The sequence below is a fragment of the Dermochelys coriacea genome, chromosome 2 (genome assembly GCF_009764565.3).
Source record: "Dermochelys coriacea isolate rDerCor1 chromosome 2, rDerCor1.pri.v4, whole genome shotgun sequence".
Classification (NCBI taxonomy): domain Eukaryota; kingdom Metazoa; phylum Chordata; order Testudines; family Dermochelyidae; genus Dermochelys; species Dermochelys coriacea.
In genome coordinates this window covers 197,932,161-197,956,235 of record NC_050069.1, presented here as the reverse complement: position 1 = coordinate 197,956,235, position 24,075 = coordinate 197,932,161, and the positions used below count along the sequence as shown (strand labels likewise).

The following is a 24,075-nucleotide window of genomic DNA, read 5'->3' as shown; positions in this document are numbered from 1 at the left end:
GGTGTAATGCATAGTCATGCTTGTAAATTTGGAACACAGAGTTTGTTGTTGTTTTGTGGGGGAAATGTAGTGTTTGACAAAACTATTTATTGTCAGTCATCATCATCTAACATCTATTAGTAAGAGGATATCATCATATCTATTATGACCATAACAGAATGTATTAAACATAGGGAAATGCAAGCAGATTTATTTTTTAAAAATTTTAGTTGTGCTCAGAATGAGAGGATAGGGAGACAGCTTTAGCTAAACCAGTTTCTAACACTTACTAGCTTTTGTAGATAGACCAAGTTGAGATAAAGCCAGGCTTAAAAACCCCGTTCTTGTCTTGATCTTTAGCCAATGTATCCAGGACCCACAAGTTCCCTTATTCAACATACTTCCATTGATGAAGTCCAATGTCCTGGTTTGTGGTTAGCTGGATGCTTCCTATGCACTTAGATTACATTAAGTTTTTAATTATCTATTAAGATTTCTGTCTTTTAACACTTCATGGATCAGCAATGGATGGATTCTGTCTAGCCTTCAAATTTGTCGGTCCTGAGATGGTTTCAATTTTAGATCCATTGTTTTGACAGGATTTTGATTTTCTTTCTTCTTCCCTTTTCCTCCCTGAAGATGTATGTCTGTTTCTAACAATCTTCATTTGTAAACACAGAGGCAAAGAATTCATGACAGTTTTATTAAAGTTCATCTGTCATTAAATGTATCCTCGTTATCTCTTGGAGGGTCAGCTTCACTGAGCTTCCCCTTTCCTACACCCCACATTGCTAAGCACTTTGAATCTATCTAAATACACTTAAATATTTGTATTCATTATGAGAAGTCTATGAGTTCTCCTCTGTGTATATTATTATATAATGTGCATTTCCTTTTTCTATTTTCTTTGTCATACTTCTTAACTGGCATTTTAAAAACATTCCCTGCATGTGACCTTCCAATTATTTGTGGCTCTAGCCTTATCTCATGAGTTTTTTCCTTTACATTCTTCTTTTTCTGTAAGTGTGATGCATGTTTCAGTACTTAATATTATTTTCCTGTCTACCCATCTGCTTATTTTAGCTGATTCTTCCTCTCTGATGGATAAAGTTCCCATCCCCCATCTACTCCTTTAAACTCTCCCCCATAGCTCTGTCTATCCGCTCAGTCAGTACATTTGTGACCCTTCTGTTCAGATGGAACCTATCCCACCTATATAGGCTCCATCTGTTCTAAAACATCCTGCAAACCTAAAAGGGGACAGAGGAAATTCTCTCTATAGAATTGACATCACTAGATGGAATTCTCCTGGGGTTTTTGCCCTGGAGAATCAGTAGCATGTAAGAAAAATAAGAGACATCTCACTGAAAGCAATTCCTGTTAATAATGTTACCAGAAATTTACCTGTTTGCTCCCTTGCACAATGTAGTCACTTGGGGCCTGATCGAAAGTCCATATAAGTCAGTGGGAATCTTTCCATTGACTCAATGGACTTTGCATCAGGCCCTCATTATATCTGAACAGGAGAGAAGTTTTCAGAGGACAGATTTAAAAATTGAGAACCTTCTCCCAAGATGGAGACATTTAATAACTCTAGAACATTTTTGTTTACTCAAGAGCATGGCACATCTAGGAAATAAACATGCTTCACAGACACTTCAGTGTAAAATCACTTTGAACAAATATATCTATACTTGGGATCAGTGGGATGAAATTCTCTAATATCTCATGCAGCCTGCTGCTAAAGAAAGGACTTTTTTTTCCATTCTCAAAATGTACATCAAGATCTGAAGAATTTAAAGTAGCAAAATATGTTTGTGATTTGCTTCAAGGGACAAGAAGCAAATAAAAGCAAAACACTCCCTAAAATAAGACCTACTTTCAGCCTTGAGAAAAACTTCGTCTTAGATTTTTTTTTCTTTATAGCCTAAGGAGAAAAGTTCTATTAGTTTAGACTGTGAGGCAAATACTTTGTGTAAAAAAAATGGTTGCTAAATATAATTTACATGTGTATATTTAATCTCACTGAACAAATAATACAATTGGGAAGGAAAAGGTTGAAATCAATTCTTGACAATTATTTCTCTTTTAGATATCTAAAACAATGATTTAAAGTATTTCAAAATGCTAACAGGCAAGTCATAGAACAGCTGAATACTTTATTTGTAAATAAGACTCCTTCCTATGATGGTCTCTCCCAGCTTTTTGCAAGGTACAGTAGCTGCAGCTTTGTTTATCTGGCCCCTATACAATATTGTCAGGATGCATTTCCATTTTCCAAGTGACTGCTGCCACTGTGCCACAATCTGTGCTCATTTCTCGAGCAGCTAAACCCTTTGACACTGTGGTTTTTAATTAAAATTACATTAAAGTTAATCAGCCAGAAAGAGGCTGCTGTAGAAGGCAGGTTTGATTGCAACCTGCAAAGGGCACTGGCGCTGCCAACTTGCTAAAGATGTGCCGGCAGATGCTAAGCTGCTTGTGTGAGCCCCATGGTTACAGAAATGCTAGAAGAGGTCAGTTCTGTCTTCACTTTTTCTAGCACTTTCTCAAAACTATAATATACAATGATGGTTGATAAACCTCAAAGAAGAGCAACACAATTTTAATGCACTCAATGCAATTTTTAAAAATCAGGGTTATTGCAGAAGTGTGTTTCAGAAACAGTTTTATGCTTGATTCTGAAAATATTAAACTAGATGGGATTACCTGCATGTCTGTGATTGAGGCATAAACGATGATTTGCAATTTTGGGTCTTGTGACTTTAAACAGCCCATGATATCCTCAAGGATTCCCTTGCAGTTACTCAGTCCAACACTACCACCCCAACAACAACAAAAAAACAAGGAATAAATGAGTGTTAGATTGCCAGAACTTGTTTGAAGAACTAAATTAGATGATGACTTCATTGTCTACTGAGTGAAGCCAGCTTCTTCAAATGGAAGTAAAGATTGAGGTACATGACTTGCAACACCAAATTTAGCCTTTATTATATAATTTAATGGAAAAGTCATGAGGGTACAAAGAAACTATGGAGCTTTTTAAACTTGGCAGGGTATTAAGATTGCTAAAATACTCCCAACCCAGTTACACCTGTCAGTGAGAGGAAACTGTACATAAAATAGTGTTGGGTTTGCACCAAGATACAAACAGATGTAAAAACCAAAAATGTCCCAAACAATATAAAGTCCAAGAGAAGCTGTCACTGTATTACACTTGCTCCAAATTGGATCGAGTTAAGGTCTCTATGTGTAACAAGTATCACCTGAACTCTGCATTTCACTGTTTTCCAACTGCTGAGTTTGGGATTTGAAACTCACATTCAGAAAGAGCATAGTGATGCCTAGACAGCACTGTTTGCCTGCAACTTTACCTCCACCTTAATAAAACTTTTCATGTTGGAATTCTGTTGCATCTAATTTACCTGCGTGGATTAAAAAAACAAAACAGGAAATTTGAAAATTCTGAATTTCAATTTATGAACTGCTCACTGATTATCCTTTCTGGGGTAGAAGGGATTTAGTAGAATTCCCTCGGGGGAACAAAGCAGATCTATCACCTCAAAAGGCTATGTTAAAGACAGGGGAAGTGCTCTCCATTACATAGGAAACTTCCACACACCCTGAGCTGCACAGATGAGGGGATAGAGAAAGAATATTCCATTGACCTCCTTCCCTTTTAGCACTGCTCCCTTATAAACTGTGTTGTCATGGGATCCCCACAGTCACCTCCAAATCCCCCGAGAACAGATGGTCATGCAACAGGTTTGCACACAAGAGAATACTATGAAGAATGACCATTCGCTGCCATCATCCCCCTCTGCTTCAACTACACCCCATGAAACCCACAGACAAGGCTGTTAAGGGCTTTAGTGGAGGAAGGATGTCCTAAAATCATTCCATGTTTCCGTTATTCCATGTTTCCTTGCCAGAGCTGAAGCTTGTGCAGCTCTGGCTCTTCTACATGCAGAGGGTGATCCAGTTGTTTTTTGATTTTTTGTTGTGAAGATTTGCTTTGCTTTATATATTAGGATAGCTGTATTTATGATGCTTAATCTACTGAAAGGAGACAGAATTAGTTTAACAATTGTAAATGATGGTGAGAATACAGTATTTCATATACAAATACCAGCTGATGAGCACCACCACTGTTTGTCTGGAATTATATTTAATGAAACCTGGAAAAACAAAAAAAATTGTGCTCAGTGATGGAGGAAAGATAATTTTAAGGAGCTAAGGAGTAGGAATGAAATCTACAAAAGCCTAGTACTGTATATGATTAGCAAGGCAGAGACATCTTAAAAAAAAAAAAGAAGAATGTTTAACATTAGAAAATGTGTTTTCCAGAATGAGAGGGGGAGAAGCACACAGAATATGTGAAGAATTCAGAGAAGTCAGGTTTTCACTTCATATGAAAAATCACTCATTTTAAATTGTTCATTTACCATTTTGAATCAATATTTTGATATTTACCCTTGCGGATACTTATATTCTTGAATGCTGACCTCCTTATTCCTACATTTACAGCCTGCTCAAACATATCTATGTCAACTAGCCTTCCATGTTACCACCTCTGTGTTTTTTTCATATGTAGAGTTTTTTGTTATTGAATTTTTAACTTTTTTAACTTTAGTAATACTTTTGTTTATCTCTTCCCTGTTTTTGCTGGTCATCTCCTTGAAGGATCCTGGGAGCTGGAGTGACCAATCATGGAGTACAGTATGTTTTCCAGGAGAAAAAAAGGTCTAAAAGCAAGCAGGAAAGACAAATTTCTTCCCTTTTTAAGCCACAATTAAAGAGCTTGCTCTACATCACACAAGATGGCTGTGGCAGAAGTAGGACTAGAACTCCTGATCGATTTTACATATATCTTCTTTTGCAATAGTGAAGCACAGCAATATTTAAAAATAAAAAGACATATCAGAAACAACTCTGATTTATTAATTTGCCTATTTGCCATACTCTTAAAGTTATCTGAGTGTAAGTTTTGTGAGTTTATGTAAATAAATATCAGATAGTGATTGAACAGGTTTATAACTAGGGTGATGTACAGTACATAGCAAGCAAACTATACTGAGTATAGTATGTTACTGACCTCCCTTCCCCCTAGGATAAATGAGGGATGGAGAGTGATGTGCAATATATGATGGGATAAAGATGGCACACATGGATAAGGGGAATTTGATACAGGGAATTTCTGCCTCCTGTATAATTAGGAAACCTTGGAGGTGTGACTGAATGAAGACAGAGGTGATGGATATAACAAATGATGGCTTCTTAAACTAATGTGTAGGGAACTCTGCCAGGAATGGTTCATGTCTAGATCTTGTTAACCAATAACCAGGCAGTAGGAGCAAATTAGAGTTGAGCCTCTGGGGGAGTCAAGTGACCATAATCTGATTAAATTTATTATAATGTAGAAACCAAAACCAATTAAACCAAATATAAGAAGTATAATTTCCGACTGACCAGTTCTGGAGCCCTGGTGAAAGAAAAGGACCCAAGTTAAATGTGTACAGGCACTGCAGAAGGCCCATCAGCTCAGGAGAACTGATATAAACCTAATAATATTAGGAATGTGTAAGTCAAAGTTATATTTTGTCCTGTTTAAACATAATAGCAGTATTTCAAAAGAGGGATAATTAATACTCTTTTCGAGAAATAACAGCCCTGCCAATTTTATATTTATTACATGCAAAGTTACAAATAAAGTTACAAATAAAGGCAAAGGCAGAAGCTTATATGCACATTAACTGCCTTCATTTTAAAGATGTGTAAGATATCCAAACCTAAGAAGTATAGATGAAGTGGATAATAATATAATTTATTTGGATTAATAATATATGAATACAAGCAATCCAAAGCAAATAACAATATGATAGGGAAACATATTATAAATGGCATTAGACTATATCTACAGAGTATGATATTTGGGCAATGCCCAAAATGCAATAAAAGCACAATGCTTCCTCTGCATGGGACACACACAATAACCCCCATGTGACAGAATGGCTCTATGAATGACTACGGAGAGAGTGTTGTGGGTGTGCCGCAGCAGAACTCATGCATAGCCAAGCCTGTGGGACAAGGATAAAGAGGGCCATAGTGGTCACTCTTGCCCACAGGCTATTAGTACCTATATCCAAGTGTATGATGTCTCATGCCCTACATTTAGGTTGGTAAGAGAATTCTTTTACTCATGACCACCTTTTCTCTTTAGCTTTGCACAGGTGACCAGGATTTGACCCTATAAAACAATTCAAATAGAGAAGTATCACGGTGTTGGATGAACATATGGGTAACAGACATCTGAAAGTCAGCAATGTAATCTAATGCAATGTAAGGTAATGCTGGCTTTTAAGGTTACCAGACTTGGTGCTTCAATAGAAAGACCTTTAAAATTTAAGTTGTAGTTTTAAAATGATGGTTTCTCCTTAAAATTTGTGATCTATTTCAATTGCAATAATTTTCAATAGGGGCAATCCCCTTTTACACTATAGCATTGTAATAAATGTCATTTTCTGAGATTTTCATTGGGAGCAGGAGAATTTTTCACTTTTTATCCATAAATACTATGGTAATGGGTGCACTAGGGCTATTGAGCTGGCTTCACAATAGCCTAATATATATTGTTCCTAAGACTTTGCTTCTAAACACCAGAATTAGTTATCTCACTATTAAAACGCACCCCCTCCTCCCCAGTACCTTTGGGTCAGTGAAGACAAAGACTTTGTAAATTAATCACAACTTTCATAAGACTACATTCTGCCTTTCTTACTATATGTGCTTAGTACCTTACTAGATGAGTAATCCCATTATTTCAGTGGAATTTGATGACAGAATAATGTACTGGTCAGTGTAAGTAAGGGTAGCAGCATCTGGCCTTGATACACTTGAGTGGTAACACTCCAGTGGCTGGCTGGTCTTTTGACAGCCTTTTCCAAGACAACAGGAAACAAAGAACACATGATGATCATATGTTCTTCTCTGTACACATTGGTGCAGATATCTTATTTCTTAGATTTAGAAAATTAGCGATATAGGCCTAGGCATGAGTAACTTGTCATAAGTGATTTGCCTCATGTTTTAGTGGGCATGTTTGGGAAGGTACATGAATCAATAGGCTAGAGATAGAATGTCTGCACTGAGATAAGGGGGAACACTCTGACAGTAGGGATAATGAACAAGATAAACTTGAAATATGAACAGCACATGGACAGAGCATGCCGTACAGGGATTGGTTCCTGAAAAATAACCAAGCCAAAAATGAAGTGTGTTATATAATACATAGTTAGGAATGCACATATTCTTAGTGTTGGTAAAAATGTATACAAGGAAAAATTTTGCCATGTAACTTTGGATGTGGGGTACACTCTATAGCCATTGCTGATGTTTGACTTTGATCAATTCAGAATAGCTTTGCTGTATGCCAAATAAAGGAACCTAAAAGATGAGACTGGAGTTGAACTGAGTTCTTAGGGAATCAAGTGGAAGAGGTTTTTGGGGAACCCCAACAAAAGATAGAATCCCAATAGCAGAAATATCCTGCCTGGAAGTTAAAATGTAAGAAACCAGGTATCACAAAACAAACTGAACTAATGGATACTCAGAAAAAAGTACAGAAAATGCTTTAAGTCTGATGATAGCTTGTATTTCCTCACCTTTCCTATCTTATTATTTAAATATGTATCCCTACTTGGTCTCATGGTTTTTAGATCTTTCTTTTAAATCTGGTAAGTGCCATGATCTGAGAGTAGGTATGGGATTACGTACGATGTGGGAGTTGTCTCAGAATATATATTTTGAGGTTTTGTGACAATATAGAAATAGTGAAAAGAACTAGATAAAACATGAGAAATATTTACTGTTAAAGTACATTCCTCTAATCTTCTGGAATTTTATTCCTCTATTTGTGGGAAGTTAAAGCTGCTGACAAGAAGAAAAATTAAGCTTCTGAAATGTGGTGCTGTCAAAGACCTTTGTTGTGCATCTCCAGGATGGAAAAAAAGACATGCTTATATTGGAAGTATTATTGGAGAGAAACAGACCCTGATGTCCGAAATCAAAAGATACTAATTTACATACTTTGGTTCCATAAGTGTAGAAATGGACATAACCTTGAGAATGTTATTATGGAGGGAATGGTAGAAACTAATTGTAATATCGGACAACCACAAAAGAGATGGATGGATGGTATGCAGCAGACCACTGGAATGTCACTGCTGAGTGCTCAAAGTTAGCAATTTATGGTGAAGACTTCCAAAAATTCTGCTATGATGTCACTAATATTAAAACATGTACTTATTTCAGTTTAAATTGTTCTAATCTCTTCCTTGACTGCTCTTTTGCTTTTGTATTATAAAAGGTCTTATTTTTCAAATGTTTTAAGTGGTTATAGTTATGCACTTAAAATGTTGTGTTTAACCTTTAAATACCCAGAGACATCTTTTGCATCCAACAAAGGAACACTTTTCTGCACATATGACTGTACTCTATATATCACCACCAATTAGGAAGCATGAGGGTCTATATTACCAGACATGTCCCTGGCAGCACTGGGTCATTGGACTCAAAGGGTTAACTGATGGCATTTATTGTACTTATCTGGGTAAAGAGTTTCAAGGCTAGAAAATACTTCCCCTCGTATTACCACTTGGTCAATTAGCAACCTTTAGGCCACAAATTTATGTGCATATTCTGTTGTTATCCTGTCAGCATTCCTTACTCATTCACCAGTAATAGAGTCCTGTGACTAAAACCTTTTTTGGCCACGGTAGCTGAAAGACCAGTGTCTGATTCCTCACAGAAACTCTCCTATAGGCAATAAAACAGCAGTTATATCGCAACTGCTCAAATGGCAAATGTGAAGTGACTGCTCTAGTATAAGATGCTGTCTGAAAAAAAAAGATGGGGGTAGCTCATTTGACAGAGCTGTTCACACTTTCTCTGCACAGCTGGGAGACATTAGCTTGATTTCCCAAGATTGGTGTGTTTTCCAGCACAGTGAGTTAAAAAAAAACGAACAGCCTCCAAGATAAACTGGGGTTCTACCATATATGTTTCGAAGCTCAGTCACCAAGAGCCACTTTTAAACTCATGGAAAGCTGGATGTTTTTGTGAGGTCAATAGTTCAATTAAAGTAAACCAAGAAAAAAGAAGAAATACAAAACCCTCCCCAACCTTTTGTAGCCCACCTTTCCCATAAAGCTGCCTTCAGCAGCTCAAAATTATAGGCATGATTTTAAAGAGACTGGGCCAAATTTATCCTTTGTGTCATTCCAGGAAATCAATGAAGATATACACAGAATGAAAAGGCTTTTTATATTCAAAAGGGTGCGAGAGTTACAACAATCTACTTTTACTGGAATTGGAAATCAACGGAGATTTGGGGGATAGAGATTGTTATTTAAAAAGAGGTGTCTAAAGGTAAACTTCTAAGTTTGTCTGAAGACATCTAAGTAAGTGATCTGATTTTCAAAAGTACTCAGCAACCAGCAGCTACCATTTACTTCAGTGGAGGCTGCTGGGTGGTCAGCACTTCTGAAAATCAGGTAATTTATTTAGGTGCCTAAATATGGATTTAAGACCCAACCCTAGGCATCCATTTTTTGAAAATCTTGGCCAAAGAGCTTTAAAGAAAGAATACATTTTACTAACCTCCATTCTCCCAAACTAGTGGATGATCCTTATTAAACTAAAATAAACTAAAGGAAATTATGGATTTTTCAGGTAGTATCAGAGGTATTTAAACAGGGTGATCTCTATTTCAGGACATTCACTGGGCTTATTATATTCATTTATAACATCTCAGTCTCCTTCAAAGAAGGTGGAAAGGAGAGATGGCATCTGGTTGGAGAGGTTGATGGACTTATGATCTGGATAATGTTGCTCGGGACTTGGGAAGTTGTGGGATGTATTTTTCTTTAAGATTTATGGGTGTAGTTCTTATTTGGGCTTCTTGTGTATAGCCTGAAAGTCTATGATTTATTTATAGGCTATATTTTTTCCAACTCTTATCTGTTTGCACTGCAGTTACTAATTAATACAATAACAGTCTAATATTTGATGATGAGTGGATGCAATTGCAGTTGAAAAAGTATTTCCAGAAATATTTTGACTTGTTAGCTGTTTATCTGACCATGATGCTCACTTTTAATTCTAACTAGACAAGCTGTCCCCTGATTTATGCTACACTATGATTTACTACTGTCTGGGCTTTTTTTGTCTAAAGGCATCTTTACCAATTGACTGCTATAAAAGTATGGTTATGCATGGGGCCTGAGGTTCTTTTCAAATGATGTGCTGGATTCTATTCAGATTTTATTTATTTAAGACTTTGGCACAGGAAGAGAATCTTATGAGATATAACACCTCACCTCACCTTACTTCCTTGATGGGCTTAGGGGAGGGCAGGCAATTCATACACAGTAAATATCATTTACACTATTTTAACAGATTCATATTATTCTTCATTCTCAAAAAAACTTATTGATATCTTCTCTAACAATTTCAAAATAGATTAAAATCATCAAAATGTTCTGATGATTTGATAAACCTGGAAGAACTGAATTTAATGCCTATTTACATATGTAGGCAAGATCTTCATTTTTAAATAATTGTTCTCAGAAATATTATAAAAAAAGGATAGACTTAAGTATATTATATATAAATGGGTCTTTTAAATTACAGATTACCCCAGTCCTTCCAGGAGCAGTTTGTAGGCATTAACATCAGTGGGGCTGTGCATGCATGCAGGAGTCCACTGTACAGAGCTCCTTGGATGATTGAGGCCTAGTACAGTGCCATCATAGATGTCCAGATTTGTGCATAGTATACTCTGGCTCTCAGGCTGGTAGAAGCTTAAGTTGAAGAATGGAGTAACAAGGGCAGGGGCTGTAACATGTGGAAAACATCACTGCTGGCCAGTCTTCTTATGACACTTTCTAAGTCTGGTCCAAAGTAAGGTTCTGATTCAGTTGAGTACTTAGATATGTGCCTAATCTGAAGCACACGAATAGTCCCATTGAAACCAAGCATCATTGAAATCCCTCTATAGACCCACTGAAACCAGGGGAACCACTCATGTTTTTAAAGTTAATTATGAAAAGCAACAAATAAATATATGTGTAAGCCTCTCTCTCTCTTAATGGAGATATCCCACTGCAAACATTTGCAATCAATAATATTACACGGATTTGGGACACACGATGGAGGATTTTAACTTCCATGTGAAATGTTGGCAGCTTGTGGCAGACAGGTATTATTACATTAGATTAATTGATATTAGACACTGTGTAATAATTCTGCTCCCAGATATTTCATGCAGTTTAAAGAGGAAATATTTTCCTTGGGTCCACATGCTGAAAATTCAAAAGATAATCACTCTCAGCCTGAACAAACAACAACAACAAAACCAACCACCATAATAATAATAATAATAAAATTTTTTTACAGATTTTTTAAGTTTCCCACCCTAAGGTAAAATCCTGGTGTCACTGCAGTGCTTCATTGGGGCTAAGATTTCATCCCTTGTGGATAGACTCATAGACTTTAAGGTCAGACGGGACCATTATGATCATCTAGTCTGACCTCCTGCACTACACAGGCCACAGAATCTCACCCACCCTCTCCTGAAAAAACCCCTAACCTATATCTGAGCTACTGAAGTCCTCAAATCATGGTTTAAAGACTTCAAGGTGCAGAGACTCCTCCAGCAAGTGACCCATGCCCCACGCTGCAGAGGAAGGCGAAAAACCCCCAGGGCTTCTGCCAATCTACCCTGGAGGAAAATTTCTTCCTGATCCCACCATACCTGAACATGTGGGCAAGACTCACCAGCTAGACACCCAGGAAAGAATTCTCTGTAGTAACTCAGATCCCATCCCATTTAACATCCCATCATAGGCCATTGGGTGTATTTACCGCTAATAGTCAAAGATCAATTTATTGCCAAAATTAGGCTATCCCATCATACCATCCCCTCCACAAACTTATAAAGCTTAGTCTTGAAGCCAGATATGTCTTTTGCCCCCACTGCTCTTCTTGGAAGGCTGTTCCAGAACTTCACTCCTCTGATGGTTAGAAACCTTCATCTAATTTCAAGTCTAAACTTCCTGATGGCCAGTTTATATCCATTTGTTCTTGTGTCCACATTGGTACTGAGTTTAAATAATTCCTCTCCCTTCCTGGTATTTATCCCTCTGATATATTCATAGAGAGCTATCATATCTCCCCTCAGCCTTCTTTCGGTTAGGCTAAACATGCCAAGCTCTTTGAGTCTCCTTTCATAAGACAGGATTTCCATTCCTCAGATCATCCTAGTAGCCCTTTTCTGTACCTGTTCCAGTTTGAATTCATTCTTCTTAAACATGGGAGACCAGAACTGCACACAGTTTTCCAGATGAGGTCTCCCCAGTGCCTTGTATAATGGTACTAAAACCTCCTTATCCTACTCGCCTGATGCATCCCAAGACCGCATTAGCTTTTTTCACGGCCATATCTCGTTGGTGACTCATAGTCATCCTGTGATCCAAGGTCCTTCTTCTCTTCTGTTACTTTCAGCTGACGAGTCCCCAGTTTATAACAAAAATTCTTGTTATTAATCCCTATTAATCTGCATGACCTTACACTTTTCACTATTAAATTTCATCCTATTACTATTACTCCAGTTTACAAGGTCATCCAGATCTTCCTGTATGATATACTGGTCCTTCTCTGTATTGGTAATACCTCCCAGCTTCATCCGCAAACTTTATTAACACACCACTTTTTGTGCCAAGGTCTGTAATAAAAAGATTAAATAAGATTGGTCCCGAAACTGATCCCTGAGGAACTCCACTAGTAACCTCCCTCCAGCTTGACAGTTCACCTTTCAGTATGATCCGTTGTAGTCTCCCCTTTAACCAGTTCCTTATCCACCTTTCAATTTTCATATTGATCCCCATCTTTTCCAATTTAACTAATAATTCCCCATGTTGAACCGTATCAAATGCCTTACTGAAATTGAGGTAAATTAGATCCACTGCATCTCCTTTGTCTAAAAAAACTGTTACCTTCTCAAAGAAGGAGATCAGGTCGGTTTGACATGATCTACCTTTTGTAAAGCCATGTTGTATTTTGTCCCAATTACCATTGACCTCAATGTCCTTAACTACTTTCTCCTTCAAAATTTTTTCCAAGACCTTGCATACTACAGATGTCAAACTAACAGGCCTGTAGTTACCTGGGTCAATTTTTTCCCCTTTCTTAAAAATAGGAAATATGTTAGCAATTCTCCAGTCATACGGTACAACCCCTGAGTTTACAGATTCATTAAAAATTCTTGCTAATGGGCTTGCAATTTCATGTGCCAATTCCTTTAATATTCTTGGATGAAGATTATCTGGGCCCCCCGATTTAGTCCCATTAAGCTGTTTGAGTTTGGCTTCTACTTCGGATGTGGTAATATCTACCTCCATATCCTCATTCCTATTTGTTATCCTGCCATTATCCCGTTTGTCATCCTGCCATTATCCTCATTAAAGACTGAGGCAAAGTATTTGTTTAGATATCGGGCCATGCCTAGATTATCCTTAACCTCCACTCCATCCTCAGTGTTTAGCAGTCCCACTTCTTCTTTCTTTGTTTTCTTCTTATTTATATGGCTATAGAACCTTTTACTATTGGTTTTAATTCCCTTTGCAAGGTCCAACTCTACATGGCTTTTTGCCTTTCTCACTTTATCCCTACATGTTCTGACCTCAATAAGGTAGCTTTCCTTGCTGATCCCTCCCATCTTCCACTCCTTGTAGGCTTTCTGCTTTTTTCTGAATCATCTCTCTGAGATGCTTGCTCATCCAGCTTGGTCAACAACTCCTGCCTATGAATTTTTTCACAACAATTGAGGATATTGACACCCTATTAAGGGAAATATTAGCTGAAATAAATGGTCAAAAGATGAAAGAGCCTTTGACTGATATCAAAGCATCTCAGAAAATAACATCTGCTATCATGAGATTATAAATGGGGCACACTGCAGGAATTAAAATCATCAGAGAGAAGTCCAAGATGTATCCACTCTGCAAGATGTGTCAGGAGCAGGCTTTAACACTTGCCTATGCTTTTGAATGTAATATCATAAGGAAAGGGAAGCTTTTCAGATTGGACACCTTGTATCAAGCTCTTGCAGAGGCCTCAGCACGGACTGCCGAATTCATTCTTGAACTCCATGGCCTGATATGATAATTGCGAGACAAGACAACAACAACATAAATCTGGCATAAATCTGCTTCACTGGAGCTATTTAGGATTTGCACTGTTGTAATAGTAGCAAATGGGATCCTATTTGCTGATTTTAACACTTAAAAATTAATATAGTTATATATCAATAAGTCTGGGATAAATGCTCCTTTCACTTACATTTGTGCAATTTTTTTTACTGTGGTCATAAACAAACAATAATACTGAGATTGCATATGAGAAAAAGAAAGTATCAAGGTAATGTGTGTGTGTATAATCACAGGTTTCAGAGTAGCAGCCGTGTTAGTCTGTATTCGCAAAAAGAAAAGGAGTACTTGTGGCACCTTAGAGACTAACAAATTTATTAGAGCATAAGCTTTCGTGAGCTACAGCTCACTTCATCGGATGCTGTAGCTCACGAAAGCTTATGCTCTAATAAATTTGTTGTCTCTAAGGTGCCACAAGTACTCCTTTTCTTTTTGTGTGTGTATGCGTGTGTGTGAGTGAGAGAGAGAGAGAGATGGCTCACAAACAAATAGTATAATGTAAATCATCATCATATAAAACAAATGGGAATTCATAGGATCTTAACAGAGTGCTGACTTTTTAATCCCACTACACGTTCAAATATCCATCATATGACTTATTCTTATGGATAGTCTCTTTGTCCAAGTCAATACGGTTGAGCCAGTGCAACAGAGATGAATGTGACCCACTCTTTGTACAGGGCCACATTTTGCCACCCTTACATTGGTTTCAATTGGATTATTTGGGTAATAAGGAGGAAGAAACATGACCAAGTGAGTTGTTTGCATATTGCACAATATAGATTAGATTACAGCAACTAAAAAAAAAAAAAGTGGGGGGGAGGAATCAAAAATTGTTTCAACAGAAAATAGGGAGAAGAAAAGGACATACATTCCTGGAGAAAAGTAATTCAATTTTTTTCAACCAGTATAAATAGATATAAATACACCTACACTCACACACACTGCCCTCAGTAAATCTGTATAGCCTCACAGCCTTCACTGGGTGTCAGCAACGGCACAATTTGGCCAACAATGTCAGAAAATTACAACAAAGTACTGCAATTACTTTAGGAGAAAATAGAAGCTGACTAGATTCATCTACTGAATACTTTACTCAAGTTCATTAAAAACAGATATGCACATATGTACAGAAAAAAAATTCCATAAAGAGTCAATAGGCGATGCAGGCTTTTAAACATTTCAAGTGCTTATTTAAAGCCAGCCTTTGTTTTACTGAGAAAGTCGGCAGTGAACAGGGATACCAAGTTAGTGACAATGGTGATCACAGCAGGAAGTAAGTTTAAAAAGGAAATAACAATGAAAAGCCCTCTCTCCCAATCAATATGGCTGATAATGCAGGCCTATATTTTTTTCGTATTGACTGAAAGCTCTGAGCATGCTGACCTGGGTCTGAACCCAATGCCCTGCAAACTAAATGTATCATTTACTTTGAGCGCTAATTGGTTCATGGACTTACGCATGGAGAGGTGAAACATCTTGCAATGCTCAGTCACAGCAGGATAAGACCACCAGAAGACATTTACAGTAACAGAGGAGGAAGGCTACATGAGAACAAGAGTGAAATAGTGTGTCCCTCTTGGGGGCACAAAGGATGAGAAAGAGTGAGTAAGCAAAAACCACTTTCCCAGCTCTGCTATGGAGAAGCATAGTCTTTGTATCCCACATGCCCATAACAAAAACGTGCTCCATTTTCGAATTTGTTATATGGAATACAGACCACGTTAATCCTCTATTCTGGTGCTTTACATCACATTGACAAGCACAGTATAAATTCAGAGAGAGAGAGAGAAATCATCTCCTCTTGCCAAATGCCTTGATGCTTGTCATACTTACCCAATTTTTCTTTCATTTCACATTGATTTAAAGATACATCGGTATTTTAAAACAATTATATAGCACATACAGTATTTGAAACTGTTTGAATTTTTAACAGCAAAATTTTACCAAACTCCTAAATTCTTGCAGTTTCAGCAAGATGCCCAAAAGCTGTTCTTACCTCACCTAGCTCCTGTGCTAGATTTCACGATTAAGGACCAGATTCTGCCACTCTTGCTCCTGTTGAGTAGTACCTTCCTCATTAAACACAGTTCCTCCTGTTAAAATCGATACATTTGATTAATCCAGTGGAATTTATACATTCAATTCATTTTTTCCTGAGAAAATATTACTCATAAGCAGAGTTCCACAATAATGGGAATTGCAATTTGTACAATTAAACCATTCAGGAATTTCATTCTATTTTTTGAAGTGTTTGCAGTCATGGTGCAGGCTGCTTTGGTTGAAGGTACAAATCCACAACTGGGCAATTCAGTTCTTACCTAGGCATGCTTCTGGATTCCTCATGACAGTAAGCTCTCCCACAGCAGTATCCGAGAGTAATGCTTTCTATCATCTCATGCTAGCGAGGAGACTCCATCCCATTCTGATGAACAATGACCTGGCTTCAGTTATTCATGTCTTTATTACCCTTTGCTGGTTTATAGCAATGCAATGTGCCTAGGCACAAAGTCTTCAGCACTTAGGTAACTCCAACTAGCACATAATACGGCAGCATGTCTCTTCAGTAATGCTGGGTACTGTGAGCCATACTGGATTTACAATGGTGCCAATGGTGCCCAGACTGTGGCCCCGCCCCCCCATTCTGCCTGCATTCTGCCCCAAGGCCTCGACCCCACTTGGCCTCTTTTCCCCAAGGCCCTACCTTCTTCTCCACCCTCTCCCTCCTGTGTGAGTGGCAGGTAGGGCCTTGGGGGGAAGAGGCCGAGCGGGGGATGGCAGGGGGGAGAGGGCGGAGTTGGGGCAGGGTGCGGGTGGAGCCCCAGTCTGGGCACCAGGCCCACAAAAGATTAATCTGGCACTGACTGTGATCACATCAAATCTGTCCTCCACTCCCTACACTGACTTTGAATCAAGTTCAGAATCTTGGTTCTTATCTTCAAGGCACTCAAACAGCATGGATTCAAGATCTCTGAAAATTTAATAAAGCTCCAGGTCAACTACTTTGCTCTTCTGGCACAATGGGACTTTCTACAGTAAGGCTAAAGTTTGTCTGTGCAGGAGATGGATCTTTCTTGGAGGTCAGCCTAAAACTGTGGAATGAAGTCAAATATCTAAGGAACAAAGGACCACCACAAACCTCACCACCTAAGTGCAAGGTGCGTTTCTTTGACCTTGCCTTCTCTAACAAATATATACACAGACATGTTAATTATATATATAAAACATTCCACTGCACACATTTCTTCCCCTGGGGAGAGGATGACAGAACAAACATGTGACAGATGTTAGTCACATTGCTTAATGCAGTACTGGAAGGTGCTCAGATACTGTGGTGATGAGCACAGTACAAAAACCTCAACAGAACAGAGTAGAACAGAATATATTACTTCAGTATAGATTTTCACTATGAATGAGCTGGAAGTGGGTTAATACTGTGCAAGGTGAAGACAGAGGAAAAGATAAATTCAAACCTTCAGTGTTGTGCACAGTAGAGAACAGATTAATGTGAACCACAGTCAGTCACTGAAATAGAAAGTGGTGATAGTTCCTGTAATACTTGTGAACTTTTCACATAACCATTAAAAGCAACACAATGCAATAGACACTGCATTTGAAAAAGAGGTGAAGCACTTTAGAAACGTAAAAAAAAAAAAATTAAAATCAGCAGTAATGATGAATTTTCCCGATTTACATTTAAAAATGAAAGAGAAATGTCAACCTGGAGAAGATTGTGCAAAGGTGGAGCCTAATTAGAAAAAGCTACAAAACTGAGGCAATAAGGAGGAAATTATTAGTGTCACCCCATGGATTCCAAGGACTCTTACTAAAAGAACAGATTTCAGAGTAGCAGCCGTGTTAGTCTGTATTCGCAAAAAGAAAAGGAGTACTTGTGGCACCTTAGAGACTAACAAATTTATTAGAGCATAAGCTTTCGTGAGCTACAGCGCACTTCATCGGATGCTGTAGCTCACGAAAGCTTATGCTCTAATAAATTTGTTAGTCTCTAAGGTGCCACAAGTACTCCTTTTCTTTTTTTAAAAGAACAGAATATAAAGAAAAGGAGGACTTGTGGCACCTTAGAGACTAACATATTTATTTGAGCATACGCTTTCGTGAGCTACAGCTCACTTCATCGGAAGCTCACAAAAGCGTATGCTCAAATAAATTTGTTAGTCTCTAAGGTGCCACAAGGCCGCCTTTTCTTTTTGCGGATACAGACTAACATGGCTGCTATTCTGAGAACAGAGAATGTAAACTTTAAGCAGGCCTCCTGAAAGCAACACTGAATGTGAAAAGACACAGTTTAGGTTACTCCACACAGAAGTACCAATGACAGCACATACTGTAAAACATGCAGAATATTTATGTACAGACATGAGTTCAGGTTGGTAATCACACTTCATGTGTATTCTAAGAACTATGATGCCTACCATAATCCTTCACTTTGTTAATCTAACTAGATTGTTTCTTGTGTATTGTGTGGATTGGGATGTTGACTACATTAAAAATAAAACAGTCCTCAGAGAATTTCATTTTGAGATGATCCGTTGGATTGCATAATTCCTAAAACAGGAGCACCACTCAGGCAGGGGAGTATTTCAGAGGAGGTCTGCACAGCCCCTGATGAGAGGGATCATCTTTGCAGTGATCGCTTGGCTGAGCTACTGATGGGTTCTGATGTGAGTTCCATACAGCCCTCAATAGACAAAGATTACATCAATGTGAACCCTTAAAGTGGGTGTTGGGGGAAATAGTAAGTCCTCTGAGTATTAGTGGTGATAGAAGGAATTGGGTTATTGGTAAGGTGGGTATCTTAATATTCAGAAACTTCACACCTCAGGAGGAGCGAGGCTAGCACCCAAACTAACAGAGTAGGAATGTTAAAGATTTCCCACTGGCTTAACCACTTCCAGCACTGTGGTGTTAAAAATATCTCACAACTCTGCTGGCAGCCATTTCAGATGGTCTCTGGCTGTGAGAAAGGCAACTTTTCTAATAGGGTATCAGGTAAAAAAAGAACCACCAACACATCACAACAATAAACAATTGGTAAAACCATAACGTAAAATTAACCAATTTATTTTGATAAAGGGATTGGGGGTTGTGGGAAAAGTGTTTTCCCAAATTCTGCTGGGTTGAAGAGAAGCTCTTCCAAAAGAAGGAAAAGGGAGTGAAAAATGAAAATACATTAACAGCAGCTTAAAACCACAATGGGCTCATTTTGTTATTGAATGAGAAGGAAAGTTCTAAGATTCCTTGCTTTTTGAGATTCACTACAGTGTAATCAGTAGTGTAGCATTTCATCGCACTGTGTTAGCTCTGTGCAGAGGATAGCTTGGGACAAGGAAATTTGTTTTATATATTTCACTACTTTTTGTAGCAATTCTACAAGACCAGATTTTATCCTCATCTTTCTTCATTGTTATTTTTAAATGTGGTGTTGGTGTCTAAAGTCAGTGGGCAAGTATTTAAGTTTATTACACCAAACCTACCTCTCTGAACTAGCATATACACCTAAGCTAAAATAACTACCAATAGCTGTGTAATTTGATATGCTGACACATTTTTGTTTTGTGTCTCAGCTATGTCTCATTTTACCAACTCATTGCCATAGGCTACAAACAAATCTTATTCCCGGATATGTCATACATAATTAAAACATGGAAAATTACGGAGAAGAAAGCTCCCCGTAGCCATTGGACAGGCCATTCTCCTTTGCTTCCTATCCTACTCTGTTTTGTAATGTTGATGTGAATTGTGTCATCCCTAAAGTAGCTGCATTTCAGTGATACCTGAAATGTTTCTTGTACATAGAAAGTGAGATTTTCAAACTACTGGATGCACAAATATGAATGTGAAATGCAGCTGAATTTGCTTCTCTAAATTGCAAATATATTCAGTCAGGTGGATGTGCAATTCACAATTACCAACCTACACAATCAATTGAACAAGTAGTTGTAGTAAATGCATACTCATTTAAAGCATTCAAATGCATGCACATTTTTGCAAATTTGTTCATGGAACAGTCTGAAAATCTGTCGCATTTTTGTAAATCACTATAGTATCCTTAGGCAGGGATGGCACAATATGCACCTAAGATACATTATTATTATTATTATTAATTTAATGCTCCTATTTTTCATAGGAGCTAGGTCAGATGGAGTCATCAACCAAACCTAAGTTGCAGAAAACAGCCCATCAGAATAACACCTTCTGTCCAGCAGCATTGTGTTTAATATACAGGGCTACTCTTGTAAGTGAGATTAACACACATACTTAACTATTTTCAGAGTTGGGCCCATAGTCTGTTTGAACACCATTAGAGCTCCACCTTGCATTGGGGTGTGATGTTGCAGGAATCAGTGTCTCTAGCACCAACTGCAAGTAGTCTGTGTGCAATTCAGCCCTCCAGCTGAGATGTGTTTCAGGCCACATCTATACTACAGGGACTAGAATATCATAGCTACAGTGCCATAGACATACTACTGTAAACCTGTAGTGTCAACACAGACTACAGCAATGGAAAGGGTTTTTATTACTGTTGGAACCCCATCTTTCCAAGCAACGGTAGCTGGGATGATGGAAGCATTAATATGTTGATCTAGCTGCATCTACAACAGGGATTAGGTCAGCATAGTTATGGCACTCAGGGGTGTGGATTTTTCACTCCTCTTGGTGCCATAGCTATGTCAATTTAAGATTTAAGTATAGGCCAGACCTAGAGTCCAACCTCTTTCAGGGCAACAAAAGCTCAAAACTAGTAATCAGAGTCTCTCAACAAATCTACCCTTCTCTGGGCTCTGTCTTTAACTTCCTTCGTCAGCTACTCTGGAGTCTTCTCCCACCTTGGGCATGGAGCACTAGCCCCTCAGCATGAGTCTGTCTGAGGTGTTCGCTCTCCTGCACACACAGGAGTCCCTCTGCTCCCTATGGTTCTCCCTTTCAGACTGAACTCTCCTGTCCTTTCACGAGACCAAGGTGTCCATTAAGTTATCCCCTTATGCCTCGCCATCCTTCCCTTCCAGCTGAGAAACACCTGATTAGGTACCTCGTTTGCACCAGTGCTGTAATTAGGTAATTAACCTTTTTCCAACCTGTGATAGGTTTTCATTCCACCACAGACCCTCTGCCTCTTCCTCCTCCACTTAACTAATGGTTAAAAGATCAGGACCCAGAGATACTGTAGAACTACTAACAACGGCTGGCACTACTTGTGCCTATCTAATACCAATGCAAAAATAATTTTCTACTCAGCAGTGGAGAAGAGAATCTGACTAAAAATCATTGCGAGAGGGGTGAAAATTATGGTTCAAGCTCAAGCACTGAGTCTACTCTGCAGGTTGATTATAATTAATGCTAAAGACATGGAAAAGTCTCCCTCTCTCTTTGTGAAATAACTGTGGATGACCACCTCCCTCTACTACAAGGATAAATCTGTCTACTTGATGGTTAGTTAGAAAATAAAGCTCAGTTGCTTCCCAGTTGCTCCTTCTCAGGTGTGTTGGGAGATAAATCCATTAGAGAGCTCTCAGAATCATTTTTATCTGCTCCCTTCTCTTTTGTTTTTGTTTCTTCATTTTTGTTACCTTACTGACCCTTTACCGCTGGTTCTGAACACTGATGAAACAAACCTTATTGCAAGCCCTTGGCACCATTAGAAGAGTCTAAATTCAGGAAGTGAAAACCTAGTTCATACTTTGAGCACCAGCTAGGTAAAATTATCTATCTGAAGATATCTTACAGGTGACAATGTGTGCTAGACAGTTTAGATTATTTTTAATAAGTGAAACTGGATTTGCCAATGCAGTAGACTCATCATTGAACAAACCTAGGGAGAGTGAAGCCTCACAAAACACTGAGACAAAAGTTCAGCATTTCCAAGAGACACTCCCAGCCATTGTGGAAGCTAATGGAAGTGCTTCTCTGGATTCTGTATTAGCCAGCAGAATACCATCCAACAGACCAAAAGGAGCATACTCTCCAACAAGAGACCTTAAAGAAAACTGATTCCAGTTAGAAGGAAAAGAAGCAGCACTATCTAAGATGTTCACACACAGTCTGTCTCTGCTGTTCACACACAGTTAGAAATCACATTCTATCTCTGCAGAATGACTTGTGTTTTGTCTTCTTTGGGTGAAATTCCAAATGAATACACAATGGACAGGGCATGGTAGCTGAATTTTAATAGTACTGTACAGAATATTAATGGCATTGTTTCACTGGAAAAAAAGTAGGCAATTTCTAACTGTTTTGGGAATTCTCTTCTACAGTCGACAAAGGAAGGGCTTTACTGGAAACTCAGCAGGGCTATGGCCATACTATACAGTGGCAACCTATTCTTTTTTTGCAAAATATTACTGTCTCAGATAAATTGCTAAATTGGGAAAAGAATTAAAGTAATCAACTGATTACACACTCTCAATGTAATTTTTAATTAAAAAAATTAAATGAAAAAATCAAAAAAAGAAAGAAAGCCCATTCTTCAAAATCAGAGCAAAGTTAGTAATTCTTGACTTGCATTTATTCCAGTCCAAGTTCAGTTAAAATCCAAGCAGAAACAATGGGATGTTTCTATAACTATCACTCATTTTCATTTATTTTACAGAAACAAATGATCATACATAGTCCAGGATGAAAATGATCATTGGACATTCTTTTTTAGCTTACAATAGAAACAGCAAATAAGTTAAACAGGCTTGAGAACCAAATTTATCAGTTTCCTCCATTAATACAGTTCCACTTTCCACATCAGAATGGATTCTCATCTCTTTATTGACAGCAGGTATTTAAACTGAAATCATAGAATCATAGAAGATTAGGGTTTGAAGAGACCTCAGGAGGTCATCTAGTCCAATCGCCTGCTCAAAGCAGGACCAACAACTAAATCATCCCAACCAGGGCTTGTCAAGCTGGGCCTTAAAAACCTTTAAAGATGGAGTGAATCATTATTCCTTTGATGTGTGAGGTACCATGCTGCATTACACCACTGTCAAGGTTCCTTCCCCACTCTGAACTCTAAGGTACAGATGTGGAGACCTCCATGAAGGACCCCCTAAGCTTATTCTTACCAGCTTAGGTTAAAAACTTCCCCATGGTACAAACTTTGCCTTGTCCTTGAACAGTATGCTGCCACCACTAAGCGATTTAAACAAAGAACAGGGAAAGAGATCACTTGGAGATGTCTTCCCCAAAATGTCCCCCCCCCAAGCCCTACAACTGCTTTCCTGGGGAAGGCTTGATAATAATCCTTACCAACTGGTACAGGTGAACACAGACCCAAACCTTTGATCTTAAGAACAATGAAAAATCAATCAGGTTCTTAAAAGAAGAATTTTATTTAAAGAAAAGGTAAAAGAATCACCTCTGTAAAATCAGGATGGTAAATACCTTACAGGGCAATCAGGTTCAAAACATAGAGAATCCCTCTAGGCAAAACCTTAAATTACAAAAAGACATAAAAACAGGAATATACATTGCCTCCAGCACAGCTTATTTTACCAGCCATTAAACCAAAGAAAATCTAATGCATTTTCTAACTAGATTACTTGCTAACTTAACAGGAGTTGTAAAGCTGCATTCCTGATCTGTTCCCGGCAAAAGCATCACACAGACAGACAAACCCTTTGTTCCCCCCTCCAGATTTGAAAGTATCTTGTCCCCTCATTGGTCATTTTGGGTCAGGTGCCAGCGAGGTTACTTTAGCTTCTTAACCCTTTACCGGTGAAAGGGTTTTGCCTCTGGCCAGGAGAGATTTTATAGCACTGTATACAGAAAGGTGGTTACCCTTCCCTTTATATTTATGACAGCCACCATGTCAGCTAAGATGAAG

General features: G+C 38.3%; 1 long non-coding RNA gene across 1 annotated transcript; it reads left to right on the top strand.

Moving 5' to 3' along the window:
- The first annotated feature begins 4,342 nt into the window (after positions 1 to 4,342).
- Positions 4,343 to 18,045, top strand: LOC122458946. The gene is made up of 3 exons (XR_006279312.1): positions 4,343 to 4,355; positions 13,509 to 13,513; positions 17,735 to 18,045. It is a non-coding gene; the product is annotated as an uncharacterized LOC122458946 (long non-coding RNA).
- Positions 18,046 to 24,075: the final 6,030 nt, after the last annotated feature.